Source organism: Notechis scutatus, chromosome 4 (assembly GCF_049901735.1).
Source record: "Notechis scutatus isolate UNSWTSFEM ecotype Mainland chromosome 4, rNotScu1.2, whole genome shotgun sequence".
NCBI lineage: Eukaryota > Metazoa > Chordata > Lepidosauria > Squamata > Elapidae > Notechis > Notechis scutatus.
This window is the reverse complement of record NC_142012.1, coordinates 140568871-140588100: the sequence shown is the minus strand read 5'-3', so window position 1 is coordinate 140588100 and position 19230 is coordinate 140568871. Positions and strand designations below refer to the sequence as shown.

Here is a 19230-nt window from a genome sequence, read left to right as displayed (position 1 = left end):
GATCGAGGGGTTATATATTCCTTTAGAAAAGAGAAAATCTTTCAACAAAGAAGACAGTCTGTTCAACTCTAGGCAACATAAATCCTATTGTCTTCTCACTGGCAGAAGAAATTAAAAAGTAGCATTCTGACAAGGGGAAGACCAACTTAATATCTCAAATTAATACCATATGTATTTGATGAAGGCCTTTTATATGTGTTTAGGAACCACAAAAAAAAAAATCCTTATTCAACTATATTTACTAAAGTTGTAGGAGTGCTAAGTACATACAGTAGTTGCGCACAAAGTCCTTTTCTATACATAAGGTATTTGCTAGGGAGCAGTTACAATAGAGTATGGATTCAATAGTTCATAGAATGTCTGCATTATTCTTGAAATCCATATATACTACATATATAGTATTTTAAATAATAACCTACTACATAAAATAGCATATATTATCTAATCCTTAAAAAGATTATTAAAATAAATATGCCTTTGGCTCAAACTTTACTCCTGGTACATCCATAAACACACTGATTCAGCTTTATTGAAAATAACATAGAAGTAGCTTGCTATTTTGATTATTTTAAATTTTCCAGACAAGTTGATAATCCTGAAATTTTATTTTATTTATTTATTTTGTCAAGCATGCATTTGATAATATATATAAGTATAAACATGATTATTAATACATGAAATAGATACAAATAAAAGGGAACATTAAGACAGGGATGGTAGGCACATTGGTGTGCTTATGCACTCCCCTTACAGACCTCTTAGGAATGGGATGAGGTTAACAGTAGACAGTTTGAGGTTAAAGTGTTTGGGGTTAGTGGAAGAATCTACCGAATCAGGTAGAGTATTCCAGGAATTGACCGCTCTGTTGCTGAAGTCGTATTTCATGCAACCGAGTTTTGTGTAGTTAACCCTGAATTTATATCTATTGTGTGCTCATGTATTGTTGAGGTTGAAGCTGAAGTAGTCATTGATGGGTAGGACATTGTAATGGATAATTTTATGTACTATGTTTAGGTCAGACCGAAGGTGAAGTAGTTCTAAGTTTTCTAAGCCTTAAATTTCAAGTTTGGAGACATACAGTATTCAGTTGTAAGTAGAGGAGTGGAGGACTCTTCTTGTGAAATATTTATGGAGTCTCTTTATTGTATTAATGTCCGATATGCAGTGCGGATTCCAGACAAATAAGCTGTTTTCAAGAATTGGTCTAGCAAACGTTTTGTATGCTCTAGCGAGTAGTATAATATTACTGGAGAAAAAGTTTCGCAGGATTAGGTTAACAACGCTTAAGGTCTTTTTGGTAATGTTGTTACAGTGGGCTCCAGCACCTAGATCATCAGAGATGTCCTTGACAGAGTGAGAGTTGTCTACACGGTCTTGTGTGTCCAGCTTGTATTTTATTTTCTGATTTTTCTTGCCAATATGTAAGACAGAGCATTTGTTTGTTGAGATTTGAAGTTGCCACTTGTTTGACCATTGTGACACATAGTCAAGGCCTTTTTGAAGTGTAGCAGCATTGTTGGTGGCGTTGAATAGTTTTACATCATCCATGAAAAAAACGCAGTTGCTTTTAATATGATCACAATTCCCTCCCTTTCAAATACTAATCAGGCAGGGTGCTACTTTCAGCCTACATCTCAACACCTGGGTGACCTTGTCTGGGGTCAAGGTCACCCAGGTGCTGAGATGTAGGCTGAAAACAGTCTGAAAAATATAATAAAATAATTTACTAGATCCTAACTTCATTGAATTCAAATGCAACAAAAACTGTTTGCCATATTTTGTATGTGTCATACCATTTTGGAAAAATCCCAACTTTTGATCCACATTGGACAATCATATCTAATGAATATCATGCCCCTCCAGACATTCCCGAGACTGAGAGTGTAGTGTATACGGTGTATATAATGTATAGCAGGTAGATTGACAAACATTTTGTTTTTAAGGGCTAACATGGATTGTCACTCCAAAATGCATGTGATCTGTGATAGTATCAGAACAAAGATTAAATTTGATTGCATTGAATTCAAGCACAAAGAGTAGCAAGATAGGTGGCAAATAAATTTAATAATAATAGCAATAAAAAGTGACTTTTATAAAAATAAAATATAAATTAATTATAGTTAATATAATTGCTTTTTATGCATTTAACCATTTTTATTTCTTTCACATGAAAAGTTACACTCCTGTGGCTGAAAAAGAGTAATCAAGCTAATACAGTGTTGCATGAACCTCATATTAACTGGAGATTTGAGCCTTACCCTTGCCCTAGTTCTGTGATTATCTTTTAAATTTGCTTAATATATGCTTGAGAGACAGTTTGGATAGTGATTAAGGCATCAGGCTAGAAACCAAGAGTTTGTGAGTTCTAGTCCTGCCTTATGCATAAAAACTATTTGGGTAACCTTGGGCCACCCACCTTCTCTCACGGTGGAAGAAAGCAATGGCAAACCATTTCTGAATAACAAGAAAACTGCAGGGACTTCTCCAGTAAATATCTAAGAATCAAACATGAGTGAAGGATAAAAAATATGATTAACCGAAGTTGTTTAATGTGCCTGAAATTATATTTCAATTACTGAATTATGGAAGAAAAACGAAATCCGTATGTAATTGCTCACATCTGGATGAATTCTGGAAAAAATAACCTTGTATCAGTAAATAGAAAAACATGGGATAATTACCTCATATTCTATCATATATAGTGTATACCTATATACTACAGACATAAGGTTGAATCCCATGTTGTTTCTACAGGATAAGTAGAATAGATGGTATTTGTGGTGCCACTGAAGTCTCACTACTTTGCACATGTATGAATGTAATGTCAATGTATGTAAAAAAGAGGTCAGCTAACATTACAATATTGCAGCTACCACCTTCCTTATTTTTAACTATGCTAAATATGCTGTGGCTTGTCTTTTTTATATAAATAAAATAATAAGATATAAATAATTGCCATCCCTCCTAAATAGTTCTGTATCACAGCTTTGCTTATTCCAGAAAGAAAGATTTGTCTTGCAAAAATAGAAATTTCAAAGGAATTTTTACTTAGTATGAGAGGAAAACTGCCATAGAAATAAGCTGAAGTCTCTATAAAATTTGTTTTATATTGCAACAGCTCTTTATACTTTAAAAAACAAACAAACAAGACATAAGGTTTAGTTTGTATGTATGGACCTATAGTTTAGGTTGTATTGGGTTTAGAAACAGTTCACATACATATATATTAGATAGATTCTATATATATTAGATAGATTCGTACCAGAATCTTTAAATTGTGCATTCCAGAATAATCTCAATACAAGATTATGTATAGTATAAAAAACCCAATGGCTCCCTAGGACACACCATCTACCAGAAGAAAACACATACAAACCGCTATCTACACGCACTCTCCCACCACCACCCAGCACAGATCAATTCCGTAGCTGAGACACTCCTCTCCAGAACAAAATGCTTAGCTGATGAACAACACCTAAAAACCGAACTAAACACTCTCACCAACGTACTAACAGCCAATGGATTCCAAAGAAAGAAGATTACCCACCTAATCCAAAAAGAAACCCCAACCAAAATCCAAGACAGAGAACAAGAGAATGGCAAAGCCCTCCTCCCATATATAAAAGGCACTACAGACAAAATCAGCAAGATCCTCCAAAAACACAACATTAAAACAGCATTCTGCACAAACAGAAAAATATCCACCATCCTAAGAAACCCTAAAGAAAAAATCGAGTTAGAAAACCAAGGAGTATACGAAATCCCTTGCACCGCCTGCCCCACCACATACATTGGACAAACTAACAGAAGAATAAGTGCACGTGTTGAAGAACATAAGAACTCAATCAAAAAAGAAGAACCAACCTCTTCCCTGGTCCAACACCTCAAAGCCACAGGACATGAGATTGACTTTAAAAATACCAGAACTATCGCCAAAACCGAACACTTCAACAACAGAATAATCAGAGAAGCCATAGAGATAGAAAACGCCCACACAGCATGAATAAAAGAGATGACACCTCCCGCTTACCAGCCATTTGGAAACCCGCCCTCATGAACAGACGAGTACCTAACATGATGAATGACACCAGACCCACACCCACGAGGGCCACACAAGATGCCACCACCACACTTCCACGTAAAAAGCAGACTCACACCCACACAGAAGATGAGACACGACCACAGACCAGAAGCCGCACTGCAGCTGTATCACTACCCACTTCAAACCCCTCTGAGCCCTACATGAAGCGAACTGACCCCCACCATGAAGATGTAGCACGACCACGAACTCGAAGCCAAACAGCAAGATCACAGCTCACCAGCTCAAATCCCCCAGTAACTAAGACCAACCTGAGCACAACCAAGCCCCCACCTGAACAGAACACACCTCCAGCCAATCAGAACATGGCCAACCCCCAACCAATCAGAACACAGCCAAACCAATGAGAACACACCCCCACCCAATCAGAACACAGCCAAGCCCCCACCCAATCAAGTCACACCCCCACTAGCAGTTAAAAGGAAGAAGCAGCTGCAAGCTCACATCACTCTGAGAAGCACAGAGCTGAAGACAGAAGCCTGAAAATGATGAATGAGACTTCATCGAAACGTTGCCTAGATACTTCCAATCTTACGCGGAGAAAACCCAAATAACCAAAGATCCACATACAAATACCATGAGAACCTCAGAAAACACACACACACACACACACACACATATATATATGTGTGTGTGTGTGTGTGTGTGTGTGTGTGTGTGTGTATCTTTGGTTATTCGGGTTTTCTCCGAATAATGTGTGTGTGTGTGTGTGTGTGTGTGTGTGTTTTCTTAAGTTTTGTGGGTACTTCATGTATGGTATTCAGCTTTGTTGGTATTTTCCCACGTCATTATAGTTGTGCTTTTAAAGTTGTAGCAACATTTGGCAGAATCTCATCTGCCATCATCAGGCTTCTGTATTGTCAGAAGCCTGATGATGGCAGATGTTGCTGTGTGTATAATGTGGGAAAATATCCGAAACTGAATACCATATATGTGTATGTATGTATGTATGTATATATATATATATATGTGTGTTTTCTTAAGTTTTTGTGGGTACTTACATGTATGGTGTTCGGCTTGGTTCGGGTATTTTCCCACGTCATTGTAGTTCTTTTAAAGTTGTAGCAACGTTTCAGCAGAATCTCATCTGCCATCATCAGGCTTCTGTATTGTGTCCGTCTGTGGGTCAGACTTTTACAGTGGTTTCAGATTTAAATTTGGGGCAGCCTATTGCTGTGCCAGAATGGTTTTTTCTTCATCCTGATTGGTTGGGAGTCTTGGTCTGTGTTTATTGGTCTCGGAGTTTGCTGTGTTCTGCTTGATGGGTGTCTCTGATATCTTCTGTCTGTTTTTTGGCTCTTTTTGTATCAATCAAGATATATGTTTTCTGAGGTTCAAATATATATATATTTGAAAAATATTGTACAAGGGAAATGATGCTATTATTCCAAACCAGAGATTGTCAAAGAGGGTTTTGTTTGTATTGGTAAAGTCATTCTGTGCTTATACTGAGAGTGAAGAAATTAATGCTCTTACCCCAACTTCGGTGCACCTTAGGATAATTTTTTAAGCAGCGGGTAGCAGGACTCTCTGACTGGGTAGATAATGATATCAGCTGCTTTCTTCCAAAACAACAGGTGCTTTGGCATCAAAATGTATATCATCATACTGAGATGATGACATCAGATCATACTTTAGCCTAATTGTGAACTGCATCCATTAATCCTCAAATAATTAAACATTTGATGAAGACTTGAAGGTGAGATGTATAAAAAAATAAATATATAGTGCTTCTTCCAAGTGCAAAGTTCACCTGGAAGGTGTTGTAGATGGATAAATATATTGTTATGATCATTATTCCACTGGTGTATCATTTGTATTTCAAATTCATTTACTAAGGGATGAAATGCAATACTCGTTCTCCTTTTAAGTATAAAGATATTAGGAAAAATATAGGTATTAAAATTTATACTGGAGTGACAGCAAATCAGAATTGATAACTTCTTAAGGAAATCCATTAAGAGGCTTCAGAGCTAAACAAACTTAGGCTATAAGTATCTTGCTATTAAGTTTGTTTACTTCCAGGTGGGTGGAAATACTATGTAAACTCTACTATGTAAGGAACTCTACTGAGTTAATCAAGAGTTTTCTTTGAAAAAACATTCCATCTCTCTCACTCTCTCTCTCACACACACCCCAAGTTTATCTTAGCAATAGGCTTTAATACTCATACACAAAGGAATGAGAATATGATCAATTGTAGCCAGAAATAGGAACGTCCTGAAAACAATTATGTTTATATGCAAACTTTTTTACTGTTAAAAGAATAAATTTAAATCAAGATTGTTTGGGAAACTCCATGACAAATGGAAATCTTGACCCTCAAACAAAGCCTACCCTGGCTCTATTTAAATATCATTGGCATATTTCAAAAAGTCCTAACAAGTATTAACTCGTTGCTAGTGCATCTTTAATGTGCTTCTTTATTGTGGTTTTAAAATTGACCAACAGCTTGCCCAACTTTTGATTTGGTGTTATAAAAAAAAGTAGACAAAACTGAATGAGATTTAACTTGCATTCCTAAGATAGAGGTGCAGAGAAGCATAACAAATAAAAGAGAATGTTCTGTGCCTTTCTTTTTAAAATAAAGTACTGACCTTCTTTAAAACAGATGCTATCTCCAGGAACCAGATGTGTCTCTAAGCAAATTAGTTATAAGACACACATTCAAGGACAAGGCCATTTAAGGATCAATAAATTATTCATCCATCATTTGTTGTTGCACAATGCTTAAGCTTACATCTTTGACGTGAACCAAAGTGTCTCCCTCCGCAGTAATAGTATTAACAATTTAAGGGAGGGTTTGTGGCTGGAGGAATAGCTGTTTATCACTGCATTCATATATACACACCTTAATTATTCATAGCACATCAACTTGACAAGCCTACATTCCATTATGTAAGTTGTTCAAAAAGAACAGTTAGACACTAGTTCCATTAATTCAGTATTCAAAGACTAATTTATAAGGAGGATTCTGTGATACCGATTGTCAGTGAACAATTCAAGAACACTTTGTTTATTAAATTCATCCACTATGAATTTTCTATCCTATAAGCAAACTCCTATTTGATTTTTTTTCCAGTGGGCTCAGTTGTAACATTTGGATGACCATATGGAACTCTTAGAGGCATCGTGGGACCATGCAGCTATGAAATCTGATCACTATCTCCCCAGTGACAGCTGGAGCTTTTACACCATCAGAAAATTTTCAGACTTCTAATTTGTCATAACTACCTCCTGTGGGAAGGAAATATGTTATGTACTAAGATGCAGGAATTTGACACTATATTAACTACAGTGGTTGGCTCCTTTTCTCTCTTTCTGAATGTAAGCTTCCGATGGATTGCATAACTGCACTGTGTGACTTTCTTATGCAAAACAAAAAAAAATGCATCAACTAAAGAGAGAACAAAAATTCTGAGAGTCATATTGATTTTGTAAATCATGGCTAATGGTTTTCGGGAACTAATACAGAGTCTAATAATTTAAAGAAATTATTTTAAAATGTCAACATTCATGCAATATAAATATTTTAAATTTTAGTTTAAACAATTTTGATATTGTTAGTTTGATGTTGATTCCAAACTATGACTTTGTACAGAGAGATTCATGGATCGATCTATCATCTATCTATCTATCTATCTATCTATCTATCTATCTATCTATCTATCTATCTATCTATGTGTCAAATTTATATAGTCATCCATCTCACTGAAAGTGACTCTGGGAGGTGAAAAATAATCAAATAAAAACGATAAATAAAAGCAAATGTACAATATAAAAACTTATTAATAAATATAGTAAAAGTGAAGGATAAACTCCACAGGAATGGGAAGATAAAAATGGTCACCTCAAAAATGGAGCCATCGGAGCAAGTCTTTGGTTGCTTGACCTGCAGACCTGGCAACATTGCCAAAACGGATTTTTCAGAATATCAAAAGGGATGAAGGTAATCTAATTTCAGAGGAATGATATTTTATAAGGCAGCCAAAAGTTAAATAATAAGCATGGAATAGACATAGGAAAAGTCATTTTGATGTCTATATCTATAACAGAGAGCCTAAGCAGGTGAAATGGTTTATAATGGGCTGACAAAGTTAGTACTTGACTGTGAAATTATCAGGTACTATCAAACATGAGCTAAATTGGAAAATTAAAGTGTATATTTGTGTGCACATAAACTTATATGTTCTAGAAGAGGGTACTGGCCAATTTTCTGCATTATTGCAACAAAAAAAGCAATAATTTGGGTAATTCCATGAAGTCATAAGAGTTAACTGAAGTTGGAAGAAATATTTAAAAAAAACCACAGAACTGTAATGTGCTCAATATGCTGCACAATGATTCACATAACAAAATCTTTCTTTCATGATGAAACAATAACTTCTGCACATGACACCCAAGGAATGAGAAATCTAAAGAAGTGACTGTACACTTGGATTGCATACATGGAAACCTGATCATTTTATACTTCTTTAAACAATAAGATGAGTGATTCTGTCTTATGTGGACATGTGTTTTGTGTACAGTGTCTTTGCTAAATATGGATGGGTTTAGTTTGCATCTAGTTAAAGGCTAATATAAGCAAACGTCATGTTGATTGTGGACGTTATAAAACTGAAAAACATGAAATAACCTGGATCTTAAATCCTGATACTTCAATACCTAACCATGAATAGATAAAAATATATCATAAATTTACTGATATCAAGTATGGGAATTATATTTCATTACAGGCAATGATGGAAAACATTGCAACAAAAATTGACCTACAAAAAACCCAGTAATAAATTCAAAATAACAAAGGAGCACTTGGAAGAGAGTTGCTTACATTATCAAAAATGATAAAAGACTCTTCATTAAAAAGCAATAAGGAAAGACCATGCCTAACCCTAGGAATAAGGAAAGAGACTGCAGGCGTAGCATCATGCTATGTAACAACCTGCCACCAACTCTGAAACGGACAATAATGACAAATGGACATAAGGATAAAACCCAAAACACACAGCAAAATGTTATCAGGGCAGATGCTAAATATATATTATCTAACACTGACAGATAAAGAAAGTTTGTGTTTTTCTAGAGTTTTACAGCATTGTAGAGCAATCATATATTCTGATTTAAGAATTTATGTTCATCATTACTTTATCACTCTCTATTCAGGTAATGGTGGCACAACAGAGATGTATCTTTTTGTTCAGTTCAGCTTTTTAAAAAGAAAGTGCTATAGATATATTTGTTTATCTCCAACAGAAAAATAACAGTATATGAACCTACCTATTCTATTCTTGATAAAAGACTACTGTATAAGAACAAAAGAATATTGTGTTATGTTTTAAAGAGCAAATACACCAATTTGGGGTATCAAAAACAAACTCATGATACCTCTCAGTCCCACTAGGTAGAATAAACCAAGAAATCAACTGCAAAGGAAGGCTAAAACTATGTCTTAAGATGGTCTTTAAAAGCTTGCTGCAGTGATTATGCTGTGTCTCTCTACAATACCAAATTATACCTTTTCATTCCATATTGGTGAAGTAAGTTTGTTGAAGTTCTGTCCTCATGCTACAGGCTATGCAGGCCTGGATGGGAGGAACTGACCCTTCAGCCCTACCAAGACCTAGTGTCTATGAATATTAGGGCTTCCTGGACCTGAATATTTTCAATATAATGCTCTTGGGTCAGATAGCAGTTTCCCATTCAATAATGCTATACAATTTGGAGGTTCTTTTGGAACTGGCCAATGGGATTTTGCACAGTTATATCTAGTGCATCAATTGTGTTCTTTCTTGAATCACGAAAACTTTCTGAATCAGGAAAACTTTCTGCACCCCACAGCTTGTCTACTGCAATGTATTCTACATGCTGGCGGATTTGGCTTATTCTGGGTTGCTTTGATTAACCAGTGTCATTTCTATTGGGGCCAAGTAACCTGCCCCATGAAATGTGATATATCTTGAAATGGTTCCACCTCTCTTTGAGGATTTTACAAGACTTTGAAGACCTGGTTGTTTTTCCAGGCTTGGATTAAAATGGATGGAGTCCCTTGTTGGATGTATTTTTGTCTATGTTTTTTTGTATTAACTGGACAAATTCCTTCTTGTTTAATAGTGTATTGTGTTTTTATTTCTCATTATATTATGAGTTGTCCAGACTCACTACCAACAAGAATTCTCATGATTTCTTAAGGGGAGAATTCCGAACTCAATGGTAAAAAATAGCAGTCCTTGATATCTTTAGTAAAAAATATAAAATAATATGAAAGACTTATGCCAGGGAAAAGACTTTGCTAGCTGGATAATATTTGGTTAGACCAAACAGTGTCTGATCTTCTGTTCATGTATTTTCTTTCACCATTTGAAGACTCTTGTGCACATCTGTGAATGAAGTATGCAGCTGTGGCAGTTGAAACATGGGCAAACAAATTCCTGTTTAACAAAAGTCAGTCAATGTCCAAACTATCCTGCCAAGTGTTTTTTAATTGTTTTTGTCAAATATCTACCTGCATTTTAGGATGGCTACCTCTTTCATTCCTAGAAAAAGAAAAAGTATTGCTGATATCATCACTTTCTCTTTTGACAGCTGTCATTGTCGCTTGTCACTTCTTATTGGAGATGTTTTGTATATACATTTTTAGAGCTAGAAAATTAAGATTTGAAAATGGAAGTTGAAATAGAAGAAGTTGTAACAAAGAAAACTTAAACATGAAGGCACGCTTGGTATAAGAATAAGAGAACACAAGAAGAGTTAAATTGGATTAGCCCATAGGCCCATCCAGTCCTGTATTCTTGGTAAAATGGTGACTGATCAGATCAGTATGTAAAACTTGTAACTACAATAAGCGTTGCTGTCTCTTTTCTGCTGATTAATAAAAAACACAAAAGTTAGTAATATATTTTCTGCTGCTGGCTTTATTGAAACTTCCCAAAAAGTTTTAAAGTAACTTTATAAGAATTATAGCCCTAGATAATTGATGCTAGATCACAAGTGTTTAACCAACAACGATAATAAGCCACTAGTTACTTAAAGTGATAGCCCTCTTATACTATGGTCAACTGTTCATTGATATTTAGTAAATAAATGCATGATCTGATTCATGAATCTGATAGTAAGATTTGGAAATGATGCAATCCTATGATGTATCCAGAATAAGTCTGGGAACCATACCGTGTGTGTGTGTGTGTGTGTGTGTGTGTGTGTGTAATCAAACAGATCACATGCTCTGTACCGCCTTAATACTGCTGTTCTTAAAAGGGGTTTTAAAGAGCTCACTCTTTTCATAGGCATTGGATTGGGATGTTGTGTAAACCTACAGTGAGTTTGCAATTGTTTCAAATTGAAATACATAGCTTTTTCCCTTGGTATGATTGTGAGATAAATAGATAGATAGATAGATAGATAGATAGATAGATAGATAGATAGATAGATAGATAGATAGATAGATAGATAGATAGACAGATGACACGTTATGCCAAATTGAATGGAAATTGGATCAGTAATTATTAAAAAAACCTTTTAAATCAGATTTCATGTAGACTGTGATAAAATTGAAATAGAATCTTCTAAATGGGATATATATAGTATGCCAACATGAAGATATATAAAAAAGAAAATAATTATAAGAAATGATCCCTTACAAATGCTTAGCCATTTTCTTTAACAGGTGGAATAGTTTATCAGGAGCTGAAATAGAAGTAAAAGACATTTACAGATCTTTTTTGCGTTTGTTTACCCAAAAAAATCTAAAAATATCATAGCGTCAAATAAACTATTGATCAACTCCCACAGTGTCCTTGAAGACATTTCTCTTCTAATCAAAGAAGCTTCAGGTCTGAAGGAAATTCTTGGATGAGAAACAAAATGTCTTCAAGGAAAAACAAAGAAATCCCAGTTGCCTTTTGAAAAAACACTTTGGAGAAACTATGACCTGGATAATAGAGAATCTCCATAGATATTTATTAACCAACTGTTGGCAATTTTATGAGCCAGGTCTCTCCAGATCTTTCAATTTTGCACCACTTCTTTGAGTTTTTCTATGCTCTGACTGCTGTCAGCTTTAGGGTGTCTTTATAATATTTATCACAAAACCCAGAATACATACAAATGTTGTTTTTGATGTTACATTTAGTGTATAACTATCATATCTTAAATATGTACTTTAGTGTTTAATGATTCTTTTTTTTTTTTTTTTTTTTAAAAGCAACCTAGATAGCAGAATAGATGTATTGGGATGGCAGGATGGAATTCAGAGCTGACACTGTGACTCCTGGATTATTATTCTCAGTGCTTGTATTTTGCATTGTTTTGTAATATTTTACCAGGTTGTGTTACAGATGGATCTGTGGGGAAAATGAAAAAAATCACCGCTATCAGTTGGCCAGCAAAGATTTAGCAAATTTTTAAGGGCAACATTGCTTTTCAAACTAAAAATATTATTATTTTAAATCATAAATCTAGACTAGTTTTGCCTTGGATGACAATATGCTAACTAACTCTATTGTAGGCATAATTAGAGGTTCAATATGTGTGATATAATGATACAATTAGTCCCTAATTGATAGCAGCTGGCCTGGACATTTTTAAATTGCAAGAATGCAAAGTTAAAACATTGATGAAAAAGGAGTGTCTGTAGAAAAGGAATCAGATTATAGATGAAGGGTGTTATATTATAACTAAGCATGTCTCCCTTTCTGTTTCTGTGTTTGTGTCCAAAGAACATAGTAAGGGAAAAACGTCTATATTTTAAAATTTGGTTATTGTTTTAAAGCCATGGAACTGGGCTAGATTATTTGTGGGAGGGTATCTTCTTGTTTGAATCACCATAGTTGCTTTTTCAAAGCCATGGAATAGATGTACTGGGATGGCAGGATGGAATCCAGAGCTGACACTGTTACTACAGGAGGCCATCTAAATAAAATGAATGAATAATTGAATGAATGAATGAATGTTTGAATGAATTATATTTCTTTGTGCTACATTTCTGTGTCTTAATGTAGATGGTACTCAAGAAAGGCCACAGTCAACTTTTAGAAAACTTGGAAAATAAGGTAGAAGGACCCGGGATTACATTTGGGAGAAAGAGAAAGGACAAAATTTGTTGAATAGGACATATCTGTATATAAAAGCAATTTTTCAAGCTTTCTAAAAGTTTAGAAAAGTGGAATGTAAATGAATAAATTATTGCAACATTATCAGTTAGTATTTTAATTGAATAATAGTTCTATAAATTTATAATTAGAATTCTATTCTGCTTCAAAAGTCATCAAGGCACCAGAGGTGGTATTCAGCAGGTTCTGAGCAGCTCTGGAGAACCGGTAGCGGAAATTTTGAATAGTTTGGAGAACCAGCAAATACCATCTTTGACTGAAGATTTTACAGTATCCTTCCCCTGCCACACCACCAAGCCACGCCCACAGAACCGGTAGTAAAAAAAATTGAATCCCATCACTGCAAGGCACTCTTTGATCATGTGATTCAATTCTTTTAATTAAAATCTACTATTAAGGGAACTTTAGATTCATATATTCCAACATTGTTACATAGAAATATTTTAAATGAAAGTTTGCCCAAGAATAAAATATCTAATATTCAGGTCAGACATATACTATTTTAGGATGAAGAGGACTCTGCATTGTTCATACTTGAGCAGGCAGATTAGCCATTGAATGTTAGGCTCTGTTTCGGAGTTATTAGGCAAATTCAACTACATTAATATCAGTGTCATTTACAGAATCATTAATAGTAGCATTTAATTGATGGCCTACTTCAGTTAAACCTCTTTCTCTCCCCTCATATCACTGTTCCCACCCATGTCTCATTGTTTATATTACTGAAGGCTAGTTAGCTGGATAGTGTTCCCAGGAAGCAGAAGAAGGCAAGTCCAAGAAATATAGACAGAAATGTAAAATTGAGGATACTTTATGGAATATGGTTGATCTTTCACAGATAACCTTGGTGGAGATTGAAGGTGATAAAGGACACCAATCAGAGAAAAGTCAATTACCAACCTTGCCCACAGAGGAAAAAAAGTGCATACATATCCAAGAATAAAGCACTTATACTACATAACATTAAATGAAGAGGAAAAGGTTTAGATAATCTGCAGTTTAGAATCTCAAGTGGTTGTGTTTATACATGAAGACAGCAAGAGACCCTAAGCTTCGTATTCCTAGCCATAAATAACTGTGCCAACTCTTGCTAAGTAATGTAGCTGGATCAAAACTAGACAGTTTTATGGTGTTTTTTTTTAAATAAGAGACCAACAAATTCTGATGTTTTACCCTGAATTTCTATCAAATTTTGAAAACTCATAGAAAGCCCAATCACATTAGATACATTTCAGTACTTTGTTTTTTAAAAAATGTTGTCTATTAAAGCAATAAAAATGCAGATCAAATTGATAAATCTGGTCTATACTAGTTTTTAAAATATTTTGATACATACTTGTCCTGTACAATATCTGACCAGTCTGACATTAATATATACAGGCACACATTAATATGTACATTTATTATTAAAAAAATTATTATACATGAGGTTTTCAATTATGTATTTTATTCAACTTTCTGTAATAGTTTTTGAGCCAAAATCTGCACTGTAAAATTCAGAGTTTTCATTTTGACTTAGAATTGTTTCAGCCTCCATATTTATCCAAAAAATGAAATTTCAGTGGATTCATTTTTATTTACAAATTTGGGGTAGATAAATTATGAGATTTAAACAGACCTGCACAATCATATTGGACTAAGAATTACAGTCCATTTTTGTGCAGAATATACTTCAAAAAGTTAGTGAAGTCAGGCCATAATTAAACAGAGTTAATACATTTGTATATTTATTATTTTTCCTTTGTTGTCAAATTAAAAATGAGAAATTGGCAGATACTAAGGTGGCCATACATCATCTTAACCCATACATTGTATATACCTCATTAAAAAGCTACTGGTTGCTTTTAACTGCTAATTTAAAATGTTACATTATTTTTGAAGTTATAATTATATTTAGATGCTAAGCAATATTTAAGTAGAAAGATTACTTTTCTGATATAGAAAATTAAATGAAAATTTTAGTCTGGTGTATGATAAGACATAAATATTCATTATTCAAAAGAAGGGAGGAAATAATATAAAATACAAGTTTAAAAAATAATAATGCATCAAAAACAAGCCAGTATTTAAATGCCTGAGTAACTAATAAAAGAAATATAGTAAGATTTACTTTTTAAAGATAATGTTTGTACCTGAAATTAAAAGTACAAGAAATATGTAAATAATGTAATACAATCAATATTTGTAGAATAGTAACATTTTGAATTGCATCCTTATTAATTATATTTGAGATAGATACAGATATATTAACTGCACCAATGCAACATTTTGCTCGGATTCAGCAATGTTTCTAACAAACTGTGATAGCAGAAGAATACACAAGCACAGGATGATATAACATTTGAAGTACATAAGTTACAGCATCTGTACAATAATATTATTAGGGAGGTGTCATCACAAAATCAACTCCTACTTCCATATAGTAATGATCTGGACCAAAGCACATGTTTATATTGTACACAGCTAATTTTGTTTCTTTCAACAAAATTATCCAACGCTTGTTATAGGCTATATATTACTAAATTTCTATTAGCATTTTCATATGTTAAAATTTCTCATTTCCTCCATCTTTAGTAAATATTCTACCAAGATGATTAAATTCATTCATTTAGAATAAATTCATTAATTGCCAGACTTCATTTGATGCAGCAGGACTGTGAAACAGTAAATTCAAAGTAACTTGGTATTTTTTTAGAAGCGGAAATATTTGTTAGAAATAGACCTAAGATCACAACATAAATACAGTGTAGAGATAACCGGATAAAATTCTATTAAATTTTCTTATGCTGTTTTTAATAAGGGAGATGTGGCTTGTCTCTTTCATGATGACAAACCTATTTATACCAGTTAAATGTTGTAGAAAAAAACTATTAAGTCATTTTACTACGTTAGGATTAAGAAATTAATAGCCTGGTGGGACATTTTTTGGTCTTGGTAGCATGATTTCTTATCCAATTTCAGGAAAAATCCAAACAAACAAAAGAACAGTATTAAGCCATTCTTGGAAAAGGGACACCCACACCCCCATTTTACCTTTTTTTTTTTTTGTACTAGTGCTAATTTCCAGATACTCTGGGCCAGAGACATCAAACTCCTGGCCTGCCAGTTTTCGGTTTGTCGGCTTCGCGAGCGGTAGGATTCGCGGCTGCGCGATCCCCGCCGCGCTAGTCGTTTGGGGCTCCGACCCAGACGGGTGCGGAGCAAGGCTGCCCTGCAGGGGTAGCTGAAGGTAAGGGGATCCGGAGGAAGGGTCTGGGGGTGTTGCAGACCCCCCCTGGCCGGCAGAACCCCCTTTTACCAGGACATTGCAGCGGCGGTCCGTAATGGCCGCCACAAAGAAGTCGGCAGCCGGGCAAGTATGCGCAGGAGGAAGAAGAGAAAGTTATTGAAAGTGAAAGTTCTTCTTGGTCGACCCAGGGCTTTGAGATTTATCTAATTTAATTCCTGGAAAAGATGGGTTTTTGATGATTTTTTCCACAAGAGAAAAAAAGCGGCTATTTTGAGGTGCTGAAAGGAAAGTTTACTCTCCCTCCCAACGGAATTAAGCTGGAAGGAGAGGATAAAGAAAATATATAAATTTGGATCTTGTTGGAGGAGATGCCTTGAAGATTTGAGGACAGAAACATAATTTTAATAAGGCTTTAAAATATAGATTTGGACTCTTTTTTTTATTTGTTTGATACTACCCTGGAAGAGGAAGGGGGAATTTTGGCTTGCTTGGATTTATTGAGGATTGTGGATTTTGGGATTGTTTTACCTTTCTCTCGGAATATTTGGTTGGTGTAAGAAGAAAGAGGAATAAAGAAAAGAAAAGATTTATTTATAATGGCTTTCCTTTTGAAGACCTGAGGGATGAATATGAGCAAACAAAAGCAGCCTGCAAAGATGGCATGGAAAAAGCTTTTCTATTTCTAGAAATGGCGCTGGTCAATTACCAACAGACAATGGAACAGATGGAAACAGAAGTTGTTCCAGAAGAACAACAACAAGGAAAAGACGAATACGCCATCTTTATTGAATCCCAAAACTTATCTAAGGAAGAAGGAAGGAAGAGAGCAAGGAAAATGAAGGACTTAAGATCTAAAAAAACATTTGAGAAAGAGAAAAATATGATGCAGAGTAAATATAATGATAGCAAACAAGAGAAAAAGGAACACAGCAGAGAAGGGATCCCAGCAAGGCAGAGGTTAGAAGAAGAAGGGGGTAGGAAGATTTGGTGGGGGAAGAAAGAAAGGGGAAAGGCGGAGAAAAGCCTCAAAGTTTTAAAATTGGATGGGAGAAGAGGAATTTTTTTTAGGGACAAAGGATGAAATATAAACTTCTGTAAGAAAGATTCTGCTAGGTACAGAAGATAGTATTGCAACATTTATATTTGAAATAGTAAATTAGAATGGTTTAAGATTTAATAAGAAATTAAAATGTTGAAGTTTTTAATAATGATTGATTTTTAAAATGTAATAAAATATTGAAGGAAAGGAGGATACAATGTATTTAAACATTTTTGGTGGATAGAATGTACCAAGCAAAACTGAATTGGGTATTTGTTATGTTGAATGTTAATTTTACTAACTTAGGGGAGGATAGAAAGGCATCATACTCTGATTAGTGATTTCAGGAGAAATTTTTTTTATTATAAGAAGAGATAGAGGGATAATGAATGGGCAAAAGATATAAATTTAATGATTTAATTAAGATGGATTAAATAAGATAGAATTGTGAAGAGTGATATGCGCTGCCCATGCAAAGAGAGGTAACTGGGGCCAAGGTACTTTACTAAAAGATTTTTTTATGTTTGTTTGTGTTTGTTTGTGTTTTATGAGAATATTGGGGAAATTTTTGTAAAAGACAGGAAAAGTTTTAAATATGTAATGATTTGTTTGTTGTTGAAATTTTTAATAAAACTTGTTTTTTTTAAAAAAACAACTCCTGGCCTGTGGGCCAGATGTGTCACATGCTGGCCACACCCACACCTGGTTTAGCAAAGGGGGGGAAGTCACAATACATCATGTGACACTACTGTGATGATGTGAGTTTGACACCCCTGCTCTGGGCAGTTCAAGAGCTTTAAAAATAAACAGGAAAAAACAATTACACAATACAGTAGTAAAAACAAGAAACAAAAAATGGCAACAACCAGGCAACAGCAAGGAGCAGACCATCACTCCATAGATGGGGCTTCAATCACCCTCACCAAAGACCTGGAAGAAGAACAGGGCTACATTAGGTCCAAAAATACAGGATTTGTTCCAAAAGAAAGTTATACTCTTGCTCCATTGCAGCTCTCAGAAATAATAAAAACTAAACTACAGTTTCTTGCTCCTTAAAGGTTTTTGTCAAAGAGTCCGGTGTCTAAAGAAACGACAGCCCAAAACTCATTTTTTGAGTATATATAGGTATATATTGATTTTTAGAATATATTAACATATTTAAATGAGAAATAATTCTGTGCCTTTGTAAAATTGCTTCTAGATTGACTAAATAATGAGCTTGAGGTTGATATGGCCTTATGCATTATAAAATGTCTTGGAATATATACAGAGCTTTGCAGCTTCCTGTGCTCCATTACCCTCAAGGTGATGCCTAGAATTGCTCCCATGGTTGCCATTTTGTGTAGTTACTCATCTAATCCAATGGGCCCTGAGAGATACAACTAGTTGTGGGAACAACCTGGATTTTGCTTTCCTCCAGACTAAAGTCTGAAGATGAGCTGCAGTTGTGATATTAATTAAAGTAAGCAGAAAGGCTCCTATTGATTCTGGGAGCTCTGGATTGTGAAACAGATAGCTGCTTCAAATATTTGATGGTGGGTGGCCATTAGCTCAACTGTAATACAGCTGCAACCTTCTTCACGTAATGCAGTATTTGCGTAACACAGCAGTCTTAATACACAAGAGTTTTGAGAGCTTCTAGAATGTAATACGAGTTAATTTTTGAATCCACCAAATACTAACAGTAAGATTTAACTTATAACATGCTGTGTTCCAGTGTTAAGGTTCATCTATTGTATGTTTTATAATGGCATTA

General features: G+C 34.7%; 1 pseudogene; it reads right to left on the bottom strand.

Moving 5' to 3' along the window:
• Positions 1-747: 747 nt before the first annotated feature.
• On the bottom strand, positions 748-1548 carry LOC148130944 (uncharacterized; annotated as a pseudogene).
• Between the last annotated feature and the right edge of the window lie 17682 nt (positions 1549-19230).